The sequence below is a fragment of the Pezoporus occidentalis genome, unplaced genomic scaffold (genome assembly GCF_034315485.1).
Source record: "Pezoporus occidentalis ecotype Australia unplaced genomic scaffold, CSIRO_AGI_Poc_V1 ctg34, whole genome shotgun sequence".
NCBI classification, from domain to species: Eukaryota; Metazoa; Chordata; class Aves; order Psittaciformes; family Psittacidae; genus Pezoporus; species Pezoporus occidentalis.
Window position 1 is genome coordinate 5,057,402 of NW_026915376.1, and position 26,549 is coordinate 5,083,950.

A 26,549-nucleotide genomic window follows, 5' to 3' on the forward strand; every position below is an offset into this window, starting at 1 on the left:
ATCTAAGTCCTGAGCCAGAGGAAACATTTTCTGTGGGATCACGGGACCCATAAACTCTAGGGATCTCTCCAGCTAGGGCTTCAAGTGGAGACCAGTTACTGCCAGTCTGGCCAGGAAAAGGAGTGAAGTGGAAAATACACAGAAAGAAAATTCTGCTCTGGAATCTGTGCAAACAGCCCTTGGCTCCGAAAGCGTTTGTGTGATCGCTGAAGCAGCTGACAGGTATTGAAGGTGACTGCACAGCCCAACAGGACACCCGTACTTGTTCCAGGGGAAAACTCCAGTCTCACTTCAAGGAACAGAGAAACTCACAAACATGTCTAGGAACTGGCTCCTCAGTGACAGTCCCCCTGGGACCCTTCCCTGGCTTACTACTATGCTTCCAGGTGACTCTGGAGTTGCAGCTTTAGCTCCCATCAGTGAAATACACCACAAAGGAACAAACCACTGAGGACATGATCAAAGGGTTTAAAGCAATCAGCCTTCTGAAACAAGTACAGATTTTGCACGTTAGAGCTGAACACCCACTTTTTCCTCAAGATTAGCTGAGCTTCAAAGACTACTTTTATTTGTTTGTTTTACTTCTTTCTTTTAGCATGACCAAAATGCTCTAAACACAATCACTTGGGCAAGGAAAGTGCTTAGATTTATCAGATTTATGATGGTTTAACTAGCATAAATCAACCAGCAGCACAGACCTAGGGCAGGCTGGGATTGGGCAGTGGAAAAGATCTGCCTTTGAGGTCAGCCTTTATGAACTGGTTTCACCACAATGCACTGACCAAGCAGCAGTGACTCAGGAGTGGACACAGGGCTAGTGAGTAGCAAGCTGCTCTTGCTGCTGGGGCTGCGCAGCCTGCCATGGCCACATAGCCCTCAGGGAGCAGCATGGCACATGCAGCAAGCTGCTCCCTCTTTTTGTAACTGTTCTGTCTTTCCAGAGTGGTGGCACTTTGCCTAGGTCGTTATTACTGTCCAAAGTGTTGACTAGAAGAAGCAACATGTGGATTTGGAGAATATGATGGCACAAACACAGACAAATCCCTCAGCTTCTCTCATCTTCCCCTTCTGCAGGGCTCCTGGGAATATGACTGCTATGGCTTGAGCATCATAGAATGCTGAAAGGGACTGTCAAAGCTTCACTGAATACAACTGAGTAGATGAGTGACCTTCCCTTGCCTAGATTGCAGAAGGAAAAAGTAGAAGCCTATATATGTGCTTGTACACATCTGTGTGTTCATGAACGCATGGATATACATACAGGTATGTAAACAGATTAAATAAAATAGTGACTTATCAAGAACAGACATCATGAATGCTTGCCAAGTGAACAGTGGCAGAGGAGTAAGTCAAAGGTGTATATAACCTTTGCCAACATACCTTAATCCAAATGACAGTCTCTTGAGATGATTCAGCCCTTGGCTTAGTCCTCTGTAGACCTGTCATCACACCTTTAACCCCATGTGCACTGCAGAGCATTGCTCACAGTGCCAAGACCCAGGCTGTGATGCTGAAGAATCCCTGCTCTATGACTAAAAGAGAAATCCTGTCCTTTCCCATCCTGTACAATTTTTCCACCCATCCTCAACCTGTGCTGCCTGCGTTTCAATGTGATCTTGGCACCCTGCAGCAGCAAAGCTCTCCTAACCTCTCCACGTAGTCTGAGCTGCATTTGCCGGATGGTGGCTCTATTCTCCCTTTTCAAACATGACCTTGCTGCAAAAACTAATTTCCAGCCACCCCACAGAGAATCAGAATATTTATGTGCAGCTGTAGCTCCCAGTTAAATGTTTCCTTCAGATGCTCTGCTGTATCCCACGCGGTAAGTCTTTCAACTTACATTCTTTTCCCTTTGGCCATCTCACTTCCACAGTTTCACCAGTCTTGTGCAACCCTTCCCTGTCACCTGGGTAATTTCCATAGCAGATTCATTAGGCACAATGGTACAGGATTAGAGGGGTTTTGTGCAACTATTCTGGTGCCCAAATACCTTGTGGTAATTTGCTGGTGTCTCTCTGAGTTTGATAGAAATATTATATAAACTACTTCTTATTTGGCAATACAAAGCACATACATGGCAAAACAATAACCCTAGGGATAAGCCCTGTGTCATAATTTTGTCCTCGTCTCCCAGATTCTCCTTGGATCCACTGAGCTGCAATGAAGCTCACAAGCAAGGGTGTGCACACCCAGCTTTGTTCATAGGTCTTAACTTGCCTGTATTACCACCACCGATACCTTTCAGATACATTCACTGGAAAAGGACATCATTTTAAGTGAATCTCCACTGCTTGAGCTGTAACATCTCTCTTGCAATGACAGCACAGGTCCTAGTAGAATAACAACCATTTTGCCATGTCTTAAACCCCATATGAACCCAGATCCCTCAAAAGGGAGCCTGGAGTTGTCTTGGAAAGAAAAGCACTCGTATAACTGGCATAGGAGTCTGAGAAACTCTGCCTCTGGTTACAATCTGACATTAATAAAATAGTGGGGCCTGAGCAATGAATGAACCAACCCAGCTCTTACGGAATTGCATTAAATCACAAGATGACACCTGGGAAGGTCTCTGGTCCAAGCTCAGCCTGCCACAGCACGCAACGGCTGGGAAAGTCACCTCATGCTGCATTACAGATGGGCAGAGAGATTGTGAGGATTAATTGCACTTTTAATGTGCTTGAACAGAAAGAATACATTATTGTTTGACATCATCCCAGGTCTCCTGGAGGATTTCAGCGTACAGACGGTTTGTGCATTGCCAGCACAACAGGATGGCAGGACCATGCCTGTCAGAGTAAACACTTTCACAGAAGATCCCTAGGAGGGCAAAGAAAGGCTGGAGCATGAGGCCAGGTGCTATAAACGAGGCAGTAATCTCAGCTAGTCTCTGCAGTGCTCCACAAGAACAACCTGCCCTGGTGAGTCCTGCTGGGGCAGAATCCCCCTCCTCAGGCTGTCAAGGAAGCTCTAATGACTAATATGGGGGAAGGAGAGATTGTTCCCCTCCCTTTTTTCCCCAGCATTTTGAGGGACAGGAGTATCATCACTTCCATTCCACTTCCAGGTAAGAGATGGATTTAGGGAGGGCTCCCAATACTAGGTCCTCCAGAGAAACTAGACCAGCCAAATATTGAGTGCCAGATGTTTTACAAGGGGGAGGGGAAAAAAACCATCAGGCAGCATTAGAAGAAAGGGCTGGCTTGCAGTGCATTTGGCCTCTGCACTGAGATTTCCTACAATGCTTTCACTTGACATATTAATACATTAAAACAAAAAGAAATTGGAGTGGATAAAATAACTTTATTCCCAGTGCAGTGTAGTGTACAATGTTATTATTACCATAATCTGGAAAGTTTATGAGACTCTTGGTGCTTAGAGGTTGCTAATATCATTAAAATTCAGGAAAGGAGAGAGAAATGGTCTTTTGGAGAGGACTGAGTAATCTGTATTTGATCCACAGGTCTAGTCATTCATCTTTCTGAGCCTGAGATCCCACTGCTACAATGGCAATGAGGAATGCTCCTTCACAGAGAGGGTGCTGAGTGACAGATACTGCATTGACACTCCCTCAGTCACACTCAGCAACCGCAAGGACATGCTGCTACCCCTTTGCAGCACAGCATCAACTGCACTTTACTACTGCCTTCTCAGCAGGCTAACACTAGCCATCACTGTTAGACTCAGCATCCCCTTTGTCACCTTCACATGTCCTGCAGAAGGCCTCAAGGATGGAGAACACCCACCTTCAAAGCTGCTGGCCCAATACCTGCAGCTACACACAACAGGGACAGTGAATCTACCCATCTCCATTACCACATTCCTGGAGAATGGGGAGAGAGGGAAGCTGCATCTGGAGTTTGCCCTCTTCCTCAGCCTTTATCTACCAGCCTTATTTACAAGGCAAGTGATGTCCTACCAAATACCTGGAGTAATTATAATTCAGCCTCTTCTGCACATAAGCTAGGCAAAGAAGCCAGGGTCCTTCCTTGTTCCTGTTCCTAGGCTCCCTGGACTCACACTGCTGGCATACATAGGAGCAAGAGCCAGGGGAGCACTTGCTGCTAATCTGCTGCTTATGTTCTTGTTCCCTCAAGAACCTAGCTGTCTCCTTCTCTTCACTCTTCCCATCCTGAGCAAGTGAAATGAAAGGGATGCATCTTGAAGGGAGTTCAAGGGGAAAAATAGACAGTGTTTATGGAGTAAGTGGGGTTGAATGAGCATTTCATTAAGGAAATCCACATGTGGCATTCCTTGCTGAACAGCCACTCTCAGCAACTTCCTGTCCATGGGTAGAATTGCCCTGCAGCACTGTTTGTTACAGACCCTGCATGGCAAAGCACCCAGGGAGCTTCTCAAGCATTGAAGTCACTGCTTTAGCATTTTATCCTGCCTTTATTCATACAATGTACAACTCTGCTTGAAGAGCAGGGGCACACAAACACAAGACCAATGAGAAAGGGGTCATGTCCTCTTAGCAGAGCACAAAGAGTAGCCAGCACACAAGTAAAGGGAGGAGACATGTTACCAATGCTTGTCAGGAGTGAGGAAGGTCTAGTAGGATGGGAAGGGTCTGCAGGGGCAGCATCTTGATGGCCAAAGAAATCACCCTGCTCATGCCTGGTCTGGGAGGGGGTGGCAGCTGCCTTGTCGTGTGCTCCATCGCTGTTCAGCTGTGTTTCATTGATTGCTTCACTGTGGATGAAGACCACAGGCTTCGCTGAAACTTTTGACAAAACAAATTAACCAGGCCAGCTCCAACCCGCAATGCAGGGCACAGTATCGATAGGCCATTTGAAAAGGAAAATTCACTCCAGCCTGGGGACGATTATGGAAATAATAATATGCAATCAGTGTCCATTAACACTCTCTGCAGGGCTGTGGATCAATAGTGTATTAATGGCTGAAGAAAGACTGCCCGTATCTACCAGTGGTTAAGACCAGCACAATAGCAGAGGGAGAGGACATGGCAGTGGGTGGCTGTAATTGAGCTCAGGCACTGGATGGACACCTTTGCTTAGCCTGCCTAAGGGAACCCCTGTCACCACTGCTTTCTGAATACATTCCCTGACTGCTTGCTTGAAGGCCCTCCCGCACACCTCCACCCCACACAGCATCTTTGCCCAGCACAGCAGCAAAGGGAGCACAGTCTCTGCAGGGAACTTCCCCAGCTGAAACTGCCTGTACAGCTTAGCCTGATTAACAGGCTAACTACCTTTTAACACAAAGTCAGGGCCGTCCCCTAGCAGAGAGGGATGTAATGCAGAAGACCCCAAGGGATAGCTGAGGAGCAGATCGCATCCATTGTCCCAGGTCTCCTCCCTCTCCCTGTACTGTTTTCTTGCATGAGCTCCTCCTGTTGACTACTTCCAACACGATGCACTACCTGGGTAACTGCTACCACAAGGCTGTCCTAAAGCAAAAGCCATTAGGAAGCCCTCCCTGCAAGCTGACGCTAAGGGTTACAACCCCAGACAAGACAGATCTCCAAAGAGGCTCTTTTACCCGTGTGCATCCCTGTTTTCACCACAACCCAAACCATGCACACCCAAAAAAACCCTAAAATAAAATCTGTTTACTGGACTCCTGGCCTAAATGTACAGGAGGGAATTTGTCATATTTCAGCAGCAAAATGTTTCTGACTCCTGTGCTGTTTCTGCACTGATCATAATTAAAACACAAACATCAATCCACCCACAAAAGAAACACAACCATTTCCGATATGTAAAACAAGCATGTCTAATCCCATTCAACACTCCATAACACTCCTGAGCAAGAAGAGAAGGATATAATTTTCAATGGAAAGGGAACAGAGAAATGGCAGAGTTGCAGAAAGCAATCACAGAACACAAAACTTGGCTACTTAAAATAGTAAGGGATTTTTATCTTTTTAACTTGGAAGAAACCAAGACTATGTCTTTGCATCTCTGGCTGATTGCATCTCCAGAAACAGAGTTTCCTCTGCAAAGCTCAGCCAGATGATTTGCATGGCCTTAAAATAACTTTTTGCTTAATCAATGTCACTTCCTTGAAGCATTTCTATAATTTTGTTTCTTTTAGAAAAAAAGCCCCAACAAAATCATGTGAGATGTCACGAATAGCAGGTACACCCCCTGTGACTGCAACACCTGCTCCCGACACCTTCGGTCAATTCAAAACTAATGAAGTATTATGTGCTTTATTAAACTATCAGTCTGCAGATCACCACTGACCACTCTCCCACAACCCCCAACAAAAAGGAGTGCCTGCAGCTCACTGGTTTTCCTAAGTGTTCTCAAAATGTTCTTACATAGGTCCACCAACTGCAGAGTATCAAGCACTAGAGCAAAATCGATCGTCAGCTTTGTTTCATAGGAATCAAGTGACAGATGTTACACACACAACATTAAAGTGGCATAAGCTCTGCATCGCTGCCTAACTCATATGCCTGAGTGGAATTTGTAAAGATAACTCAATGCCAGCAATATGAAGTAGGTTGTCTTCAAACCTTCAGGGGCTACAGATAACAGTGGCAGTCAGAACCTGCACCTCAGGAACACTGTCATGGAAGCTTGCAGCTTTGGTTAGGAAATGAAAAAAGCTTGTTTGTCTCATAGTGGCCATAAAAAGAGACTTTATTTCCCAACCCGCTTCCCACTGTGCCAGCTTCAGAGCCTGAGCTGTAGCTCTAAATCTTGCTGCAAAACCCAATGAGCCACAGAGCCACACTCAAGCGAGGTGATCCTGCTAAGCTGAATGCTCAAAGTATTGCACTTAAAAACCCATTTCTTGTCTGGCTGCTCCTTAAAGTTCCTAAGCATTTTAGGGGAAAACACAAATGAGGCAAGCAGCTTGGGGGAGAAATCAGGCATCCTCTATTCTAGAGAACATTGGCAGACTGACTTGTTTGTCAGCTAGTAAAATATCTGAAAATTAAACAGTCCAGTTAGAGGACTACAAAGAGAACCGGACAACAGTAGCACAGATACTCACTTAACCTGTCCATGTACTGCAGGAACAGTCTTTGGAGAACAGGCCAGCACCAGGCTCCTTGGCAGGTTTGATGCCTTACCTCCTTATGGAAGCTCCAACCAGATCTCCCATTCCCTGTCAATCCCCAGCTGCTCCATGCACCCACTACCCTCTGAAGTGGCGTGAACAGTTACAGGTATTCAGAAAGCCTGCTGACCTTCTGGCCTCTGTAAGCACTCATGCTCTCAGCTTTCAGTGTTGCCCATCACCAGGAGGCTCCAAGCAGTTGGTTCACAGGAGAGCCAAAGCTGGCCCAGATGGAGATGCTATTAATAACTTTGGCAGGCAAATGGGCTTTGCTCAAATGGTCCCAAGGGTTTTACCTCTCTCCTTCTTTCCCTGGTTTTAAGATCCACTCATTCCCAAAGTCACTGTTGGTGCTGCTTGTTCCACTTCCTTTCCTTTTTCATACTTCAAGCCACTTTGGTACAACCGTGACTCTTCAGCAAGCAGGTCCATGCACAAGATCTATAAAACAGCGTTCTTTGAAACTCAGCTGTTGTGTCATTGCTGCAGCATTTAACACAGGAGATGAAAGAAGAGCACAACACAGACACTTCATCCCTTCAAAAGGGAGGAAAAAAATGTCAATTTGCTAATCATCTGTCGACTAGATTAGCAGCAAAAGTGCATGAACTCTAATCAATGACTAACTACAGGCTCCTTTTCACATCAAAAGGGAAAAAAAACCCACATCAGGCAACAGCTGTGGCTTCTGAATAATGAAAAATAAGGAAAAGCAGAGGTAGTGGTTTCAAACTGGTGGCAGGACACACAGGGACTGCCTCAGACTTTGCTGATGAGCATTCCACCAAAGACACATGTGTGCTAAAACCCACCCTGGAAACACAGGAAGAGAGAAGGATTCAAGCCTCAAGTACACTTAAAAAGAGCAAACCCCAAAACAGTATGCAGTCAGAGTACACTAACACAAACTGGGTAAGAATAGGAGTTCTTCCATGAAACTCCAGCTGGTGCTGCTCAACATGCTAAACCCTAAGTCTCAAATTCTTCAAAGCCAAGGTGGAAACTGGGGGCTGGTGAGCAGAAGAAGGATTGGCAGAGAAGAACTGTCAGAGAGGACTTCTCTTTACGTGGAGAGCCAAAGAGAATGTTGTATCCTCAGTGCTGCCAACTCCAGAGGGTGGGTGCATAGCCATGGGGTTAGCAAAACAAGGCAAGTGGGGATTTGACCACTTGGTGCCCCAGCTCTCCTGCACACCTCCCTGTCCATGTGAGCAAAGCAGCTCCACCGCTGTCAGAAGAACTTCTGCAGAGGCACAGAGCCCATCTGAGAAGCTAGGTAAACACTCAGGCACCAAATCTACGCTAAACTCTCACCTGTCATGGCTCTGCTGCTTCCAGGGCCCCAGCCAGCCAGCTCAGAGGGAGCTGGGATATAAGGGCAATCATGCCATGGCATCAGTGCAAACATTCCCTCCACACAGGAGAAGGAAGATTCAATAAATGGCCATGATTACCTGCTGCCATACCAAGCTTCCACAGAGAACAAAAGCTATTTCAAATGAGAAATGAAAGGGAGGTGGGGGGAATCTGTGCAGGAGAGGGTAATAAGAGCTGCAAGAAAGAAACTGAAATAAAATTTCACTGAAAGCCTGTTTTGTTCTCACTGCAGTTAGAAATTCAAGTATCTAAAATCAATTTTTGTTACTGAAAAGTGGTGGGCACCAGAGACTTGTCTCTGTCCAAAGCTTTATGAAGAGTGATACCCATCCCACTGGCACACCAGGTCCTCTGCAGCAAAACCACCTCCCCAGGGATGAAAGCATGGTGGCTACGTGAGATCAGCTCTCAGACCCAAGCCACTTGGTGGAAGACAGACAAACATGGCACAAACCACAGCACAATCACTCGCTGGCCAGTCTAGTAGAGATGCCAAGAGCACAGAAGACAGCAGAGATTTGGCACCCTTCTGCTGGCCTCTTTTCTGCTCTCAGCAAGAGCAGGATTAGAGACAGAGGTGCTGCTGATGGTACAGGGATGCTGCTGGCGATACAGGCCCTCAGTGGAAAGGAGCCTTTGTGCTCAAATTCAGACCCTCACAAAACACTGATGCTTTTATCCCCCCAGGCAGTGCTGCTAGGTGGGGAAATGCTGCTATTGGGAGCTGCCAACTGGGGAAGATAAAGAAATGAAAGGCTTGTCCACCGTTGGGCGGGAAGCCTGAAGCACAGCCAGGGATCAAACTGTACCTAATTCCAGTTAGTGCCTTACAATACAAAGGCCAACCTTTAAACTCCAAGGCTGCCTAATACAGCACTAAAAATTCACATTCACAGCGAGCAGAGGAAGAAAGCTTCTTGTGCAACACAGAAGGGTTTACTCAAGAAAAAATGCTTTCCTTTGGATTTTGTCCCACAACCCTTTTCACAAGCACAAGGAACTCGAGCCTGAAATCTAGTGCCTGCAAGCAAAGCAACCTAGAGAGGGAAAAGCAAATATGACAGTTCAACTTCACCCCAAAGGAAGAGAGAGAGCACCAAAAAGAAACGCTAGCAAATTGTCAGCAAAGCTGAGACAATGGGAGACGCATGACACCCATGGAAATCAAGACAAGGAACATTTTATCTTGACAGCATCTTCTATATCCCTACAGAGCCTTTGGTCTGCAGAGTCCTAGAAAGTCCCCAGTTCTTTCCTTCTCGAGTACCAGTAATTAATAACCACAACCGGGCAGACAAGCGAGCAATTCCCCCTTGTTCTGATAAGAGGAGCTGACATCTCTCTAACCCCAGCCACCTCCATTGTTTTATTCTCTTTGTTTATTGATCCTTTTATGCACATAATGCAAATTGACATTTAATAATTCAGACGAGTTAATGGTGCTTAAGCATTAAAAGGCTTTTCTCTTTTAATTAGCTGCAGCAAAACAGGCAACAAAGGAGTGCTAGATAGATGCCATATAAAGTGCTCTTACCCAAGTTCCTTGGCATTTTTCTAGGGATAGGAAAGAACAGTTCAAGGGAAAATTTGTCCAAGTCTCCCACTCTCACTAGGAAAGTAACTAACCCATAGAAGCATTTCCAGAGGCTTTGATTCATAGAGCATATTCATCTCTGTCAGCTCTTTGTTTTCTCTCCCTTCTTTCTTCTGGTAAAGACAGAGAGGAGGGGAAGGAAGGGTGAGAGCAAAAGACAAATCCTTCCCCATAAGAAGTGCCGCTACGGGTGGCCAGCACCCACATAACACAGTACAGATGGGGATGCAGACAACTTCTGACATGTCATTGCAAGACCTGCAACCAGGTGGAAACAGCTAAAAGGAAGAAGTACTCACAGCTCATTGAGGAGTTATAAACAGCCCAGAAATCTTGTAATTATTCCCTTGAACAAGAATAACCAATAGAGGAAATTAATTCAAGATTATACTGGGAAAAAAAAATAATCCAGATGTAGTAGGGTCAGGGAACACACATTAATTTCTCTTCTGCTCATTATGCCAAGGGTTGAGAAAGAAGGAAAATACATAATATTTTTAAACCTCAGTTTCATCCTAACTGGAGTCGATGCCAGTAATACATCTTAGTCATAATGTTGCTGGTATATGGCATCATAACTGCAAAGAGTTGGTATTATTTGGGGTGTTTTAACTGTCCATATCCCCTCCCTTAATTAGCGCTCATTTTTAAGTCCTGGATTGGTTTGAGTTTAGGCTAATGATCTCCCACCTGACCCACAGCAGACGCACATAGTCACAATAATTAGACACAGTAACTGTTAATAGCTTAGTTTAATTACAACCTATTTTCTTCAAATTTAGCCTAGACATAAGATTTCAATGCATTCTAATTACATGCCATGTTTGAAGAGCCTGTACTATTACGTTATTAATTCCAGACAAAGAAGACCCACAAACACTAAATTCCTTACTGAGGACACTAAAAAAAAATTAATCTTAATTCAAGCCAATTAATGGACTGGCTTGCAAATTCTCTGCAAATTCACTCTTCCAGTGAGAACTAAACACTGTAAATCTGTAGAGGATAAGCTGGATTTTTCACAGAAAACGAAGAGATGAAATTCCCAGTTTACGTGCAAAGTTAAGCTCAATCTCAACAGCAGAGGTGCTAGTTGTATTTCTACAAAACTCTAAAGCCACCACTCTGAAGGTGCCAGGTAGGACATCATGGCAAAGGGTATCCCCATGTGCAGGGGCACCAAAGGACTCCAGGATCGTGGGAGAGGGCAGAGCGCAGGTCCTTCTGCCCAGAAGTGGCAGGGGCGTGCAACACAGCCCTGTTCACAGCTGACATCCCCTCTGCGCACAGGAGAGGGCAGTGGTGCACGTATAAGAGTCAGCCTATTACACTTTCATGACTGATTTTATGGGGAGGAAATTTGGATGCAGGATCTGCCATTTTATCTCCCCTTGAGCACAAATGCTAGAGGAGACTCTTCCACAACCCTCAGGCTTGGAGTACCCCCCACCGGTGGCTTTGGCAGAATGTGGGGAACCCCTCCTTGCCTCTGTGAGGCTCTGCACACAGGGAGCATTTTCTGTCACCCTGCATCTGCCACATGCTGCTCATGCAGTGAAATATTCTTGACACCATAACAAACAGTTTGCATTGTTTCCCTTTAATAGATTATCTATCTACTCCTCTCCAGCTGTGCAGCACATCTGGCTGCACTGCTTCTGGCAGGCACTCCTCAGCCCGATATTCTGCATATTACTGTTCAGGAGACTGAGGAGTTGATGGGGGAGGCAATGCCCAGAGGACAAGCTGCATCTTTGGGATTTTTCAGAGGCAATAAACCACAAGCCTGTTTCCAGGCTCTTCAGCAGCAAGGTACAAGCTTTAGCCTTCTTTCTGTAGTGTCCCTTTGCCCTACAGCTATTCTCAGTAAGACAGGGCCACTCGCCGGATGTACTAACACAGTACTACAAGGCTGTTCCTGCAAATGGGATGGGCTTTGAGCCACTATTAGAAAGAGCTCTCCTCAACCTCAAGTGCCAGATGTTGGTCTGAGAAGTATCCCCCAATCCCTGCAAAACAAGACTAGCTCTAGGATTGCCATGTTGATGGAGTTCATTCTGACAAACTACTGCGGCAGCTCAAATAGTTAATCTGTTTAGGGGAAGAATGAAAAAGGAAAATGGACAATTGAAGTTTTTTGGGAAAAAAAGAAGTAATTGATTACAACTGAAACACAGGAAAGGAGAAGCAAGGCAGGCTGATGCTGGCTTGGGTGCTCCCTGGTGGGAGACTGATAGCAATGAACTCGGGAGCCAAAGTTCCACAAAGCAAGGTTATGAATTTATTACTCTGTATCTGTGAGAAGTCAAAAGATCATCTGAAACACCAGAGGCTGGCAGAGGAAATTGGGGAAGCACTAAAGCACATGGGATGGTGTTTAAAATAATTTCTCAGCTGGCTGACTGCACGCGGGGTAGGGACAGAGATTAATTCTCTACCCGAGATCATGCATTTGTGCAAACATTGTTGAGCAGCTTGTTCAACAGCGGATCTGGGGACCAACCCAGCCGTATCAAAGCAGCCAGGGTCTAGCTGACAGCCTTGCAAAGGAAGCAAGTTGATCTTTGACACTAAGGAAATAAAGCTTTGAGAGACTGAAATGCTGACAGGCACGAGCCTCAAAGCTGAGTGTGTCTGAAGAGGAAAGCTCTTTAAAGACACTTGTTCTCAGACTCTCTTCTGCAACAGAAAAGAGTTTTGGCTTACTTAGGCAAGGCCAAGGGCAGGCTGAGACCTCAGCATATTTTAAAATCACTTGCCCTCCGCTCCATTTGATGTTCTCTTGATTTTAGTAAGAAATCTCATCTCATTTAAAACATCCCTTGACCTTCAGCTGTTTGTGGAATGACACAGAGCAGCCCATCCCACAGAGAACGAAACAGTCTCTTGGTCTCTGTAAGGGCAGGAGGAAAGCAAACTCCCAAGGAAAGGAAAATCTCAAACCAGCCTCCTCTCTTAAAGACCCCAATGAACCCAGCCTGCTGCAGAGCCCTTGAACAAATTAACACAAAACTAGAGTGTGGGCTTTCCACCTGAATGAAAATACTGAAGAGGGAGAGAGGCACCATTTCTGAAAACATGCCCTTACCTGAATCTCCACAGTGTGCAGACTTGAGCTGCCAACCCCTAGATGAGCAAGTATCTTGATCTGCCCATCAGGCAAGGAACTGGTTTACCTTATCAAAGGTTTTTGCACCCTGTTTCAACATGCTCCAATTTTGCACAAAGGAGAATGAATCCAAAGGAGCATAGCTCTCCAGTAGCCCACAGACTGATGGCTGACAGGGGCTGTGGAATTACTCCCCAGTGTTTGTCCTCCACTTACCAAAGCACCCCCAGTTTGTTTCATAGAGATGGGCAGCATGCCAATCTTGGGGCATTTCAAAGCCCCATGTGACAAAAGATTGCTTCTGTTATAAATTACATTGGGGAAACCATCAAGAACCATTTGAGTCTTGCAAAACAGTTCTGCTAATCCTCACCTGGAGGGACCCATGCTGGCCTGGACAAACTTCCTAAACTGGCTTCTGAAGTCACTCCTTGCCCCAACAGTGAGCGCAGCCAGGTCTGCTCCTCTTTTCACAGGCAACAAGCGTATTTGCTGCTGAACACTAAAAAATGAGCCACTCTCTCACACATTACAGCCACCACACCTTCAAACTTCTCTCCCTATTTGATCACATCCTAAACCAGGCAGGGAATGAAAAAGTTCAATGATCAGCTCTGTTTCCCCTGTTGCTGCCTGCCAAAGGAGCAGGGCAGGGAGCCAACTGAGATAGCAGGGGGGAACACCAAAGGATTTCACTTGCAGCAAGAGAAATGTTCCAAACCACCACCCACCATCGAGCTCTGACAGCAAAAAGCTCTTCCAGGACACTGTTAACCACTTTTCCAGCCAAACCACCCCAGCTCCACCCAGGAAACACGGTATCCCGTGTTTTTGCTCAGTTACATGGACCTAGCGGTCTTCAGTTCATGGCCTTTGCCCTGTACTGCCCTCATAGATCACTGCTCAGCTGCAACACCAAGGCAGGCAGGGAGTGGAAAAGAAATCCAGAAACTGAGAATAATCTTCAGTGAGCACGAGTCAGGAACTGATTTGATGTGTGACCTTGGGCAACCCTGTTCTCCCCTCAGTGTGTCTTTGTCTTCCTGTGTGTCATTTGAATAATTGCACTTCCATGTCATGCAGGGTACTTTTAAAGCTCATTGTTTGTACAACTTTCTGAAGATGCAAAACACCATAGAAGTGCTAAGTATTATTGTGGTTATTACTTTCCTCGCAGGGGGGTTTATGAAGCTTCGTAATTAATGTTTGTTAAACAAACCTCTGTCACCGGATGAAATGTGCTAGATAAGTGTGAAGGATTAATATCCTCAGTAATCTGATGTGGGTTTTACTGTTCTGCGCAACACAAAAATAATTAAAAACAGACCTAAGCTGATACTGATAGGAAGGATGAGGAGGCAGGGACGGATGCATGCAGGGACAGACTGCTCTTCATTAATTAAGCCCGACACCATCAGTCTGCAAGACAGTGCCAAGTATTTTCTTGGTCCTGGTGATAATCGTGGATTAAATTTAAAGCTGATTTTGGGTAGTCACTCAGAGCACCCCAGCAAGAATGTGAGGAAAACTAAACATGGCTGAAGCAGCACAGCTGTGACCCATAACCCTTTACACAGCAACTGCTGCTAGGGACAATGGGTGAGCAGGGAGCAAAGAGGTGTAAGTATGCTCAGAGACCCCATAAGCACCTAGAAAGGAGCTGAAAAAAAGCTGGAAACTCATCCACAGGGCCCCACTCCCATACACCCCAAGTCCTGGTCTCCAGTCACTAGCCTGGAGGAGCCACTTCTTTGGCTATGCAGGATTTGAGTCCTCCCAGAGCACAGGCAGCTACGAGTCCCACGCACCAAAAGCCACAACGCATCAAGATCAGTGGCTCTGTAAAAATACATACCGACAACCTTATATTTCTTCAGTACGAGAAAAGTGGTTGCTAAAGTACAACTACTTCCAAGTGCAACAAAGATGGAGAAGCCTTTGGAGAGTTTCTTGGAAAACAATTACCACCAGAGAAGGAAATTGCTCGCAATTGTTTTAGCTGTTTGAGTACCAGCTTTCTCCCCAGCACAAAAGATGCAGATGCAGTAACCCTCTCACAATACATGCATTTAACAGCCCCCCAGATATTGCATGTGGCTGACTTCCCACCACAAGTGCCCTTGTACTGGGGAGCAGTGGTATGGGCTGTCCTGACGTTACACACACAGGTTGCAAAATAGCTCCGTATTTTGGCAGACTCCAAAACCAACAAGATGTCTAAGCCCTGCAGATATTTTGTGCAACTGTTAATTAGGCTTCACTCTTATTTACTGCATTTGCCCACATGGTTTCTTCTGGTGCCAATTCTCTTTGGCTACCACCAAAGTGATAAAAGTGATACTGTTTTTTCCCTGCATACATGCACACAGACATGCCAACACTTCCCATAGGCAAATGGACCAACAGCAAAACTCAGGTGAGCTACTGAAAGAGCTCAAGGAACCACACATGTTTCAGATGTGGTACTTGCCAGGTCATCTGCAAGACTTCCCTATAGCCTGCAGTTGTAAGCCTGATCAAGCTTTAAAAAGTCCCCAGAGAAGCATCTCCACAGCTACTTTCATGTTATGAAAGCGATGAACTTGTTCTGGCATTCAGGCCAAGTTGTCCCCACAGACAGAGGTTTAAGACAGGGTGGAAAACCAGCACCTAAAGCACCTGTCTTGTAGCACGCTTGTCATCTTTTTGTTTGTCCCCTGAAGGCGCACCGGGAGGGGATCTGAGCTCACAGCAGGTATTACAGTAACAGGTGTGATTATCAACAAGCTTGGTTGGGCCTGACACACCACCACAGCAAGGAAAACACCCTTTATCTTCAGAGGGCTTCAAGTCATGATGGGAAATAGATTACACTACAGCAAGAGAGACAACAGCCACTTGAAGAGTCCATGGGTTGGGAGCAAGAAAAGCTAAAAACCACCCTTCTTCACATAAGGGGCTCCACTCAATAGTTGCTTTCAAAAACCACTTCCCCTCTACACTGACTCACTTGAGGCTCAAAATGAATACAAAATGTCTGTGGCACTACATGGCAGCGTAACATCCCTTCTCCCTCTGTCCAGTGCAAATGATAAAACCAAACATCTCCTCACCATCTTCGGTTTTACAGGGGAGAAACTGGAGAGGGTGTGTTTCACTGGAGGATGCTCTGCTAATCCTTGCTATACATGACTGATAAGGGCAAAGGGTCAGCATCACCACCTGCTCTGCTAGCAAGTGCAACATGGAAAATTGGATGCATATATGCAGTGTAGAGCCATTAGGAAGAAGTGCATCCGTCTCCCCATATTGCAGTTCATAATTCCCCATGTCATGTCCGCTGCACTCCCCTTCAACACAGCCTCTGTTTCTTATCTCCTCTGCTGCCTGTTACTCCAAGTGCCATTTCCACTGCTGAAACACACATGATGACAAGCAACACCCCTTTCCCATCTGCACTCCTCTAAAGCTTGTTACTCTCCTCAAAACCATCCGGGGCAGGTGGTGCATGCTGCAGAATGAGTAGAGAATTCAGCACCTTCTGCATCTTGCCCTTAGCAACAGGGAAAAGCCAGACGCCCCAGCTGTGAGAAATCACTTTACCTCACATTTTGCCATCATTTGTCATATCAAAAAGACTTTATAAGTACACAGGTGGGGGAAAGGGGCTGCTTCCATAAGGAAGAGAATGCAGCTTCCTCTGAGGTGGAACATAGCTGGTTAACAGGGCTCAGGAACATTATCTAATTGCTCATGCTAGAAAGGGAAAAGCAATCTAAACTGATTTGAAGCTTCAGAGGGAATTAGGGAAGCAGAATATAATTACCTAAGCTGGCATTTGGCCAGAACTCATGGCAAGGAAAAAAAGCGATTCTGGTTTTTAATGACCACAAACAATCAGCAACTTGGTTTTCCATTGCTTTCCAGAGTGGTACAGGCATGCATTTGGTCTCATTCACACTATTATTGCTCCTTAAGAAGCAGCTTTGAGGTAAAGAAAGACATGCTGGATTTACAGCAACACACTGTTGATTACAAGCTCAGGAGTGTTGCATCCCAACTAGAAGGAAGTGCAGCAGGAGGGCCAGGAGACCTCCTTGGATGGATAAGGAGCTACTGAGGAAAATTCAAATGAAAAAAGAGGCTTATAATAAGTGGAAGCAAGGACAGGAGGCCTGGGAAGAGTACAGGGATGTTGTCTGGGAAGCTAGGGACCAGGTTAGGAAAGCTAAGGCCCAGTTAGAATTAAACTTAGCTAAGGATGTGAAAGATAACAGGAAGGGATTCTACAAGTACATAGCAAATAAAAAACAGACTAGGGAGAACGTAGGCCCCCTCAGGAAGTTCTCAGGAGAACTGGCTACACAGGATTTGGAGAAGGCTGAGGTTCTGAATGACTTCTTTGCCTCGGTCTTCACTGGCAAAGGCTCTGACCAAACCACCCAAGTCTTGGAAGGCAGATGCAGGGACTGTGAGAATGAAGACCTTGCACCCACTGTAGGAGAGGATCTCGTTCAAGACTATCTTAAATATCTGAACGTGCACAAGTCCATGGGTCCTGATGAGATCCATCCACGGGTCCTGAAGGAGCTGGCAAATGAAGTTGTGAAGCCGCTGGCCATCATATTTGAGAAATCATGGCAGTCAGGTGAAGTTCCCAACAACTGGAAAAAGGGAAATATAACCCCCATTTTCAAGAAGGGGAAAATGGATGACCTGGGGAATTACAGAGCAGTCAGTCTCACCTCTGTGCCTGGCAAAATCTTGGAGCAGATTCTCCTGGAAGGCATGCTAAGGCACATGAAAATCAACAAGGTACTTGGTGACAGCCAGCATGGCTTCACTAAGGGGAAATCCTGCCTGACCAATTTGGTGGCCTTCTATGATGGGGCTACAGAACTGATGGGTAGAGCAGCTGATGTCATCTACCTGGACTCGTGCAAAGTGTTCGACACTGTCCTGCAGATATCCTTATCTCTAAATTGGAGAGACATCAATTTGATGGATGGAACACTCGGTGGATAAAGAACTGGCTGGATGGCTGCACACAAAGAGTTGTGGTCAATGGCTCAATGTGCAGCTGGAGACCAGTAACGAGTGGTGTACCTCAGGGATCGGTGTTGGGACCGGTCTTGTTTAACACCTTCGTCACTGACATGGACAGTGGGATTGAGTGCGCCCTCAGCAAGTTTGCCGATGACACCAAGCTGTGTGGTTCGGTTGATACCCTGGAGGGAAGGAATGCCATTCAGAGGGACCTTGACACGCTTGTGAGGTGGGCTGATGCCAACCTCATGAAGTTTAACCATGCCAAGTGCAAGGTCCTACAGCTGGGTCGGAGCAATCCCAGGCACAGCTCCAGGTTGGGCAGAGAAGAGATTCAGAGCAGCCCTGCGGAGAAGGACTTGGGGGTGTTGGTCAATGAGAAAATGAACATGAGCCGGCTTCAGTGTGCGCTCGCAACCCAGAAAGCCAACTGTGTCCTGGGCTGCATCAAAAGGAGCGTGACCAGCAGGTCGAAGGAGGTGATCCTGCCCCTCTACTCTGCTCTCGTGAGACCTCACCTGGAGTATTGTGTGCAGTTCTGGTGTCCTCAGCATAAAAAGGACATGGAACTGTTGGAACAAGTCCAGAGGAGGGCCATGAGGATGATCAGGGGACTGGAGCACCTCCGGTATGAAGACAGGCTGAGGAAGTTGGGGCTGTTCAGCCTGGAGAAGAGAAGCTGCGTGGAGACCTCATAGCAGCCATCCAGTATCTGGAGGGGGGCTATAGGGATGCTGGGGAGGGACTCTTCATTAGGGACTGTAGTGACAGGACAAGGGGTAACGGGTTAAAACTTAAACAGGGGAAGTTTAGATTGGATATAAGGAGGAAATTCTTTCCTGTTAGGGTGGTGAGGCACTGGAATGGGTTTCCCAGGGAGGTTGTGAATGCTCCATCCCTGGCCGTGTTCAAGACCAGGTTGGACTAGGCCTTGGGTGATATGATTTAGTGTGAGGTGTCCCTGCCCATGGCAGGGGGGTTGGAACTAGATGATCTTAAGGTCCTTTCCAAGCCTAACTATTCTATGATTCTATGATTACACTGTGACACCTCACTAGAGGCCAGAATGTCTCTTATCACTCAGGTGACCTCAAATTTGGGAATATGCAGGCTTTCAGGCCTTGAATTTCACAATTTTTAAAATCATCCAGCAAATCTTCAATAAAGTAAATACACTCTAACAAACAACAGCTTTTCAGAATATTCCCTATCTGTCGCCTCAAGACTTGCCACCAAGCACCCATGGAAAAACAGAAGGTTTTCCATGGCCAGCTGCACAGGTCTGTTTCCATGCAGCAAGACAGTGGCACTACCCTGGGCTTCTGCCCCAGCAGAAGATCTTGGTGGCAAAGGGCCTGGCCAAACCCTGCATCCCTGCACGCACTGGTACAGTTCTTAGCAGACCTGGTGTCACAGTGAGAAGAGACCAGAAAAGCATGCATTATCAAGGCAGGAAAGCCTTCAATCTCATTAACTCTGGCATGCCTTTACTTTGAAGCTTCCCTGGTATTTTACAAGCTGTGAGAAGCAGTCAAGCCAAATCTGGTCTGTTTTAAAGGACAGCCAGACTCCCACTTAGTACTGAAAGAATACGCAGCTGCCTGCAGCTCACATGACATCCATATGTGAGACAGGTCATGGTTAAAACACCCCTTGTAAAAAGCTGTCAGCAATGCCAGACTGGCCCTTTCCCACCTCCAACCGTGAAAGCATCTGTGAATAAGTAAAGACATGGCTGGTGCCTTTCTGCCTACCCAGAAACAGAGGAAAACCCCAGCTCTGACAAGGTCTGAGCCTTGGCTATTCCTTCATAGATATGGCAGCAACAAGTTGAAAAGCACAGAAGACTCTAGAGAGCAAAGCCACTTCTTCTGTTCCCCTGGGAAGGTGGTTTGCCCCACAGAAGTCATTACCAGCCCTAACACTGAGAGGTTTGACAGACACAAAAGGATGTCCCACAAAGGTGGGAACCAAGGCCACAGTCCCCATCATCCCTCAGGCCCTAGCCAAGTGCCTGTTTCCCATACACCTTATGGCCAGCCTTGCTCCATGAAAATAGCAAGTCCAGAGCAATGCTGGGCAGCATTTGTGCTGATCCAATTGCCCTGACATTGATCCCCGTGCTTTGCTTCATCAAATGTGTCCGCACAGACAACCCATTGCAGGTGCTTAAGCCTGTGGAAGTAAAGCAATTTATTTAAGTTACACTCGATGTTAGTGCTATACCAGAAGGGCTACAGGAGAACAGACAGGGCAAAACCATCTCTGCTGTTCAGTACTAGTCACATAGCTTTGACAACATTGCTGTTCTCTTCTGAAGTAGAAGATGGAAGAGGTGGGACTGAAGGTAGCTTTGGAGGGATAGGAACGGCTGCCAGGAGGAATTAATTTCAACATTTTTAGTGCTTAATATAGTCCAACAACAAAAAAAAAAAAAATCCAAGCCTTCACAGAATGAAAAATGTCACAAATTAAAATACTTAAAGCCATATACAAAAAAAGGAAACCATTAGCAGTAGGCTTTGCTCTCCACTCTGTCACACTTCAGTTCTTACTGGTGAAGCAGGCAGTGGGAGGCGCTGGCATCTCCAGTGCACTGTAGACTGGGTGAAGCACTGGTCACAAACACTTGGAGAGTGTCTTGCACTGACCTTGGAAAAAGGTGCAGAGGAAGCCAATGACGAGTTTTCTGTCTCTAATACGTATGGATCCAATTCCACCTTCCACTGCAAAAATGTAACTTTCACTGCAGTCGATGGGAATTACACCTATTTAATAGACGGCAGAATTGATTTTGTGATCTCAGGTGTCTGGGCCTGCAAGATTTCCAGCCCACATAACTTTAGATAAAAATCCAGCAGCAAACCTCAAGATAATGAAGTCTTTGAAATTCTACAAACACTGCCTCACTGAGCAGAGCTCAGAGGTGGCTGGAGCTAAACGCAGTCACAAGCTTCTGCTAAATTACCTTGGGCCAGGAATGTTGCAGATCAGGACATTTCCAGGCAGGCTAGGGACTAATGTCATGAGAATCGCTACCTAAGGGATATTTTTATCACTACTCCATTGCTCTTGGGCAAAATGCAAAGATTATGTGTACGCAGAGTTGAGCCTAAGCTTCACAGCAGTTGTTTGACTTTACTCTGCAAGCTTTGCTTGTCACAGTGCAAATGCAACTATGTGTTTAAGGAGATCCTGTCACCAGACAGAGTGAGAAAGACAGCAGGAATAGCTGTCACCTGCTGAGATGCGGCTTTGCAACTTAGTTGGTGTCACACTGAGGACTGTGAAGTCCCTGACAGGAGCAACAAAGGTCACAGATACACATTTCACTAGTGGGTCTTAGCACCTTGATCAAAGCCCCCATGGGAAATGGGAAGACTCCTCATTTTTATTCCCCTCTGCGCTCTCTTCGCTGAGCTTCTGAGCACAAGTCGAGGGCAAGAGGCTGCTGCTGGAGCCAGTGGGTGCCTGGCAGCTGGGGGGAGTTTAAGAAAGCATGACAAAGACCTGAGGCATGGGGATGAGCATTTACAGCTTTCCCCCAATACATTTAATTGTTTCTGCAGCACAGGAAGGCTCACCATGTTGGAAGAGCACAAGGCACCATTCTCAGCCCTGCAGCAGTGGGGAGGAGAAACCGGAGCCATGCTGAGCAACAGGCTGGTAGCTCAGCAGGGCTCACCTCACATTGACATCCCAGAGCAGCGCCTGCTCCAGACCTAAAGGCTGCCCTAGAGTCCTAAAGATGGATTAAGAGTGTTCAAGCAAGATTTTGGCTTGCAACCCACGTTCCCCTCTCAGGACGCAGCCTCTGCTCTCCTTCTCCCTTGGGAGCACTCAACAAACGTTATTGCATTCAATTCAGCATCCCTTCTCCATTAACAGTAACTCAATACCAGTGGACCCTGCGGTCCTGGGTGATTCATTGTTCCCACTACACAGAAATTACATTGTTTAGCAGGCACACTGGCTACAAACTGCGTCATTGAGTTGGCTCTTGGCCATAGCGATGGTGGTCCACTAGGATGGAGAGCACAGACAGCTTCCAGGGAGTGGTCTCTGCTGATGCCCTGCTGCAGGTCTCCAAAGACAGCAGAAAGAGGTGCTGTGGCATTCTGTGGGAGCCCATGCCATGCCTGGAGAAAGGGAGGTGAGAGAAAAGGGAAATGGACACATAATCTCTTCTCTGGAGGGCATGCAGTTAGACTGGAGGGACGTGGTTCCCTGCCCTTCCTTACAGCCTTACACAGGCTTCTCATTTGCAAAGAGACAGATGCTCGTGTCCCTGCAGACTGGTCAGCAGCTGCACAGGTGAGGGAACCAGGCACACAGATATTAAGGATTCTGACCAGGATGCTCAAAGAATCAGCAGTTCAGTACAGCAGGTCACTGTATGCATTTGCTTCCATAGCTGAAGCATTGTTCAGCAATGTACGATGAGAAACAGCCTCTTTGGTGCTCATCCTTGCAATTTTCAACAGCCCCTTCAAGTGTCTACCAGCCTCCCACTAAGGGAATCACAGTACAGAAAACACCATGGCCATCAGGGCCTCTTTTCTGAAAGATATCCAGCACGTTAGTGTGGGCTGCTTGGTACATCCCCACTCTATGTTAATCGCTCACTACAACTGCTCCTGCCACACAACACCCCAACAGCCTAGAAAAAGAGGTGCTGCAAGATGGAGAGGTTTACTCAACTCGCAAGCAACCTGATTCACTGCTGGAGAGATACAGCCCCTGAGGAATAACACAAGGGAGGGAAGTGATGAGCAGGCTGAAGGAGACAGAAAGCAGCCTTTGTGCTCATGAAAATAGTGTCTGCTAGTTCTCTCTTTGGCAGTGGTGGCATTTATGATGTAAAACACTGCCTTGAGGCAGAAGCCAGCACTCCTGGAACAACACCAGCATCCCTTTGAGGTGCTCAGTGCAAATGCCTTGTCCCCACAGGAGGCTGCAAGCACACCCTTGTCAGTTGCCTCCTCAGCTGCAGGTCCTTCACTTCCAAACTGCCTCAAAGCATGGAACCCCTCAGCCTCCTAAAGCCCTGTCTTGCACCCCACAGCTCTGCAGACTGTGCCAGGAAGGGCTGCAGGTTTGCACTGTCTGAAACACCCAGGTACATGGAGGAAGGAAACAAGGGGAAGGGGCAGCTGGAGATGCAGGACAATGCAGCAACTGCCTTCCTGTTAACCTAATAACGCACATTACTGGCTGGATATTTCAACAGGGAAGGCATAAGTTTTCCCACATAACTTAACAAAAAGTTTCAGTCTACTAAACATGCAACCTGCAACAGACTTCTATTTATCACTTGAGCCAGATTCCTCAAAGTGGAGGTTGATCCTTGCACTTTAGCATTACCCACTTCTCCATTTGCATGCTCCCTCCTTCCTCATAAAACTAAACACATGTAGGCTGTTTTATGGTCTGTCTCCCCCAGATCAGTCCACTTGCCAGTGAAATGCATGCATGTGGGGGCAGAGCCCAGCAGCAGTTTAATGGTGTGTTGCAGTACCAAACACAACTTGAGTAGGGCAAGAGAAGGAGGAACATTAAATATGACCTCACATCAGGCATTAAACTCCTTCTGCAGTCATTAAAAGTATGAAAAATAAAATAGCCCAGAACAGAACATAAAACCGTGGTTGTTTTTCTTTAATCTCTAAGAACCAGGCAAGTCAAAATACTGGTGCAACACCGGATATTCACACCAGCACAGTGAGAAAGACAGCATTTTGCCATTCACCTCTCATTGATGCTACCAAAGCACTCAGAGATGCTCCCATCAGTTCCCAAATGAGAGATTTCCTCCTGTATCCTGTGTTTTTGCCCCACGTCACTGAATAAAGATGCTCACAGCTCTACTTCATGCAGCCGAAGAAAGACATAGCAAAAAAAACAAACTAGCAGCTAATGGAAAGGGCTGAGAGTGCCCTTGAGTACTCACTGATGACAATAGTGCTGCTGGACAGACACTGTTACACCAGTTCCCACATAAAAGCCATGAGTTAGAAACCCAGGGAAGGAAGCTTTTCAGTAGCTGTAAGGGACAAAGCACCCTCATGGGTGCCTTGGGAGGCCACCAGAACCACTCAGGTCTATAAAGGGCTTTCCCAGGTCACCATGACAAGAAGAAACGCCAGGCTCATCAGGCTGGAGACATACATGCTGCTTTCTTTCCTCCAACACCTTCCTGTCTAATGCTGCTGGCTGCCAAGCCCAAATGAAACAGATAAATGAAGGTAGGGAGTAGGAAAAAAGGAATAGCCTTTTCAGCTGTTTGGAGAGAATTAAGGTTTCTCTCAGAGAGGAAACATCAGGAAGCAGCATCAGACCTGCCTGGGGAAAAGCAAGCTTCTGCTCACTGGGGAGATGGTATTTTGTTCAAAGACCAAAGAGCAGTTAAAACTCAGTTCTGTGCTCTGTATCTAAGACAGAGATGGAGGTGGTATAAGGAGCAAGTTTCATCCTGTAGTGTGATAATTGTCTTGGTTTTCCTTGGATTGCATTTCTCAAACTTTCTTCCCTCCATCCCCCCAGTCCCTTCTATAATTAAATCATGCCTTTTCTACAGATACAAGGCTGGTGGAAAAGCAGGAAAGCATCTAAGCTGGAAGCCTTAAAGCTTCAACTCCCTGCAATGCACAGGGGGCAGAGAGACAGCTTTAAATCCACCACAGCTATCTGGGCTAGAGCCCATCTGCCTGGCAAAACTCTCCATTTGGCCCCCTTCATTTCCCACACAAACTTGCCCTTAATGCAGAGGGGAGAATGGAAGAGTTCCCATCACTGCCCTTTCCTGGCTTGTGGGAAGCCAGTGTTTCAGCCACAGTCCAAGCTGCACAAATGACCAAAACACAGAGTGTCTCCACACTGACTCCAATTTACTGCTACACTTGATCTGTGATCTGAGATAGAAACTGCGCTCATGCCAAGGAGAGCTGCCAGGGTGTGCTGGTTTTGGCTTGGCTAGAGTTAATTTTCTTCATAGGAGGTAGTATGGAGCTGGATGTTCAAAAGGAGGATCCTCTCTACACATCACAAAACTGATGCTAGAGTAAGTGGGTCGCACTGATCACACAACAGGCTCAAATAGGAAACCCTAGTCACTCAGGAATTTTGGAAGTAATCATGTACTGGCAACATAAGGAGAATTATATATAGCCCGATGGCCCCAGGACAGCTCAGACCACCCAGGAAGAGATACAACATATAGATGGGCTCACGATCGAGGGGTGTACTTGACCACAGACACTATTGCACAGACTACCCATGCATGTGAAACACACCTGCAGTCACCCAAGCCTTGCGGTTAAAGCCTTTCTGGTATGTAGGACAATGGCTGAAATATAAATATAGGGAGGCCTGACTGATTGATTATATCACACTCCCACAGACCTGCCAAGGCAAGCACTGCATGCTTACAATGGTGGAAGAAACCACCAGATGGCTGGAAACATACCTTATACCACATGCCTTACAAGAAGCAGCATAAGCGCAGCAGTGACCCAACCCAGGCTACCTTTGGTGCCCAGTAACTCCATGCAACACACCACCTCTCCTGTCCTGAGTGACCACCGTAACAAATGGAACCCAAAGTCATGGACTAAATGGACTCTATGGGCATTCTCTGGATGTATTACAGACATGTCACAGTGGTGGTCCATATGCTAAGGGAATGATAGCTGTGTATTATATCAAAAGATGGGAAGGGTGGTGGCTGGTGTTGAGGATAGCGTGAAACCTGAGGTATGGAATAAGGGGTGGAGAATGTGCTGGTCTGGGCTGGGGTAGAGTTAATTTCTTTGTAGTAACTGGCATAGGGTTATGGTTCGGATTTGTGCTGGAAACAGTGCTGATTATTCAGGGATGTTTTTGTTACTGGTGAGCAGTTCTTATGCAGCATCAAGACCTTTTCTACCTCTCACATCACCCAAGTGAGGAAGCTGAACATGGCACAAGAAGTTGAGAGGGGACACAGCCAGGAAAGCTGACCCCAACTGACCCAAGGGATATTCCATACCATTTGCCACCACGTTGAGCATATAAAGCTGTGGGAAGAAGGAAGAGGAACACTCAGAGTGATGGCATTTTGTCCTCCTAAGCAACCATTACACATGATGGAACCCTGCTCTCCTGGAGGTGGCTGAATGCCTGCCAATGAGGAGCAGTGAATGGATTCCCTGTTTTGCTTCTATTGTGTGTGTAGCTTTTGCTTTGCTTAAACTGTCCTTATCTCAACTTATGAGTGTTCTCACTTTTCTGATTCTCTCCTCTATCCTGACGTGGGGGGAGCAAGCAAACAAGCAAGTGGCTGCATGGTGCTTAGTTGCTCCCTGGAGTTAAACCACTACACAGGGTCAACAGGGAAGGCCACTGGAGGGAGCTGATCCCTTTGGTGTCATG

At 46.6% G+C, this 26,549-nt stretch overlaps 1 protein-coding gene across 2 annotated transcripts in view; it reads right to left on the reverse strand.

Moving 5' to 3' along the window:
* Positions 1-26,549, reverse strand: part of MDGA1 (MAM domain containing glycosylphosphatidylinositol anchor 1) — a 150,928-nt gene that overhangs the window by 97,644 nt on the left and 26,735 nt on the right. The window lies entirely within an intron of this gene.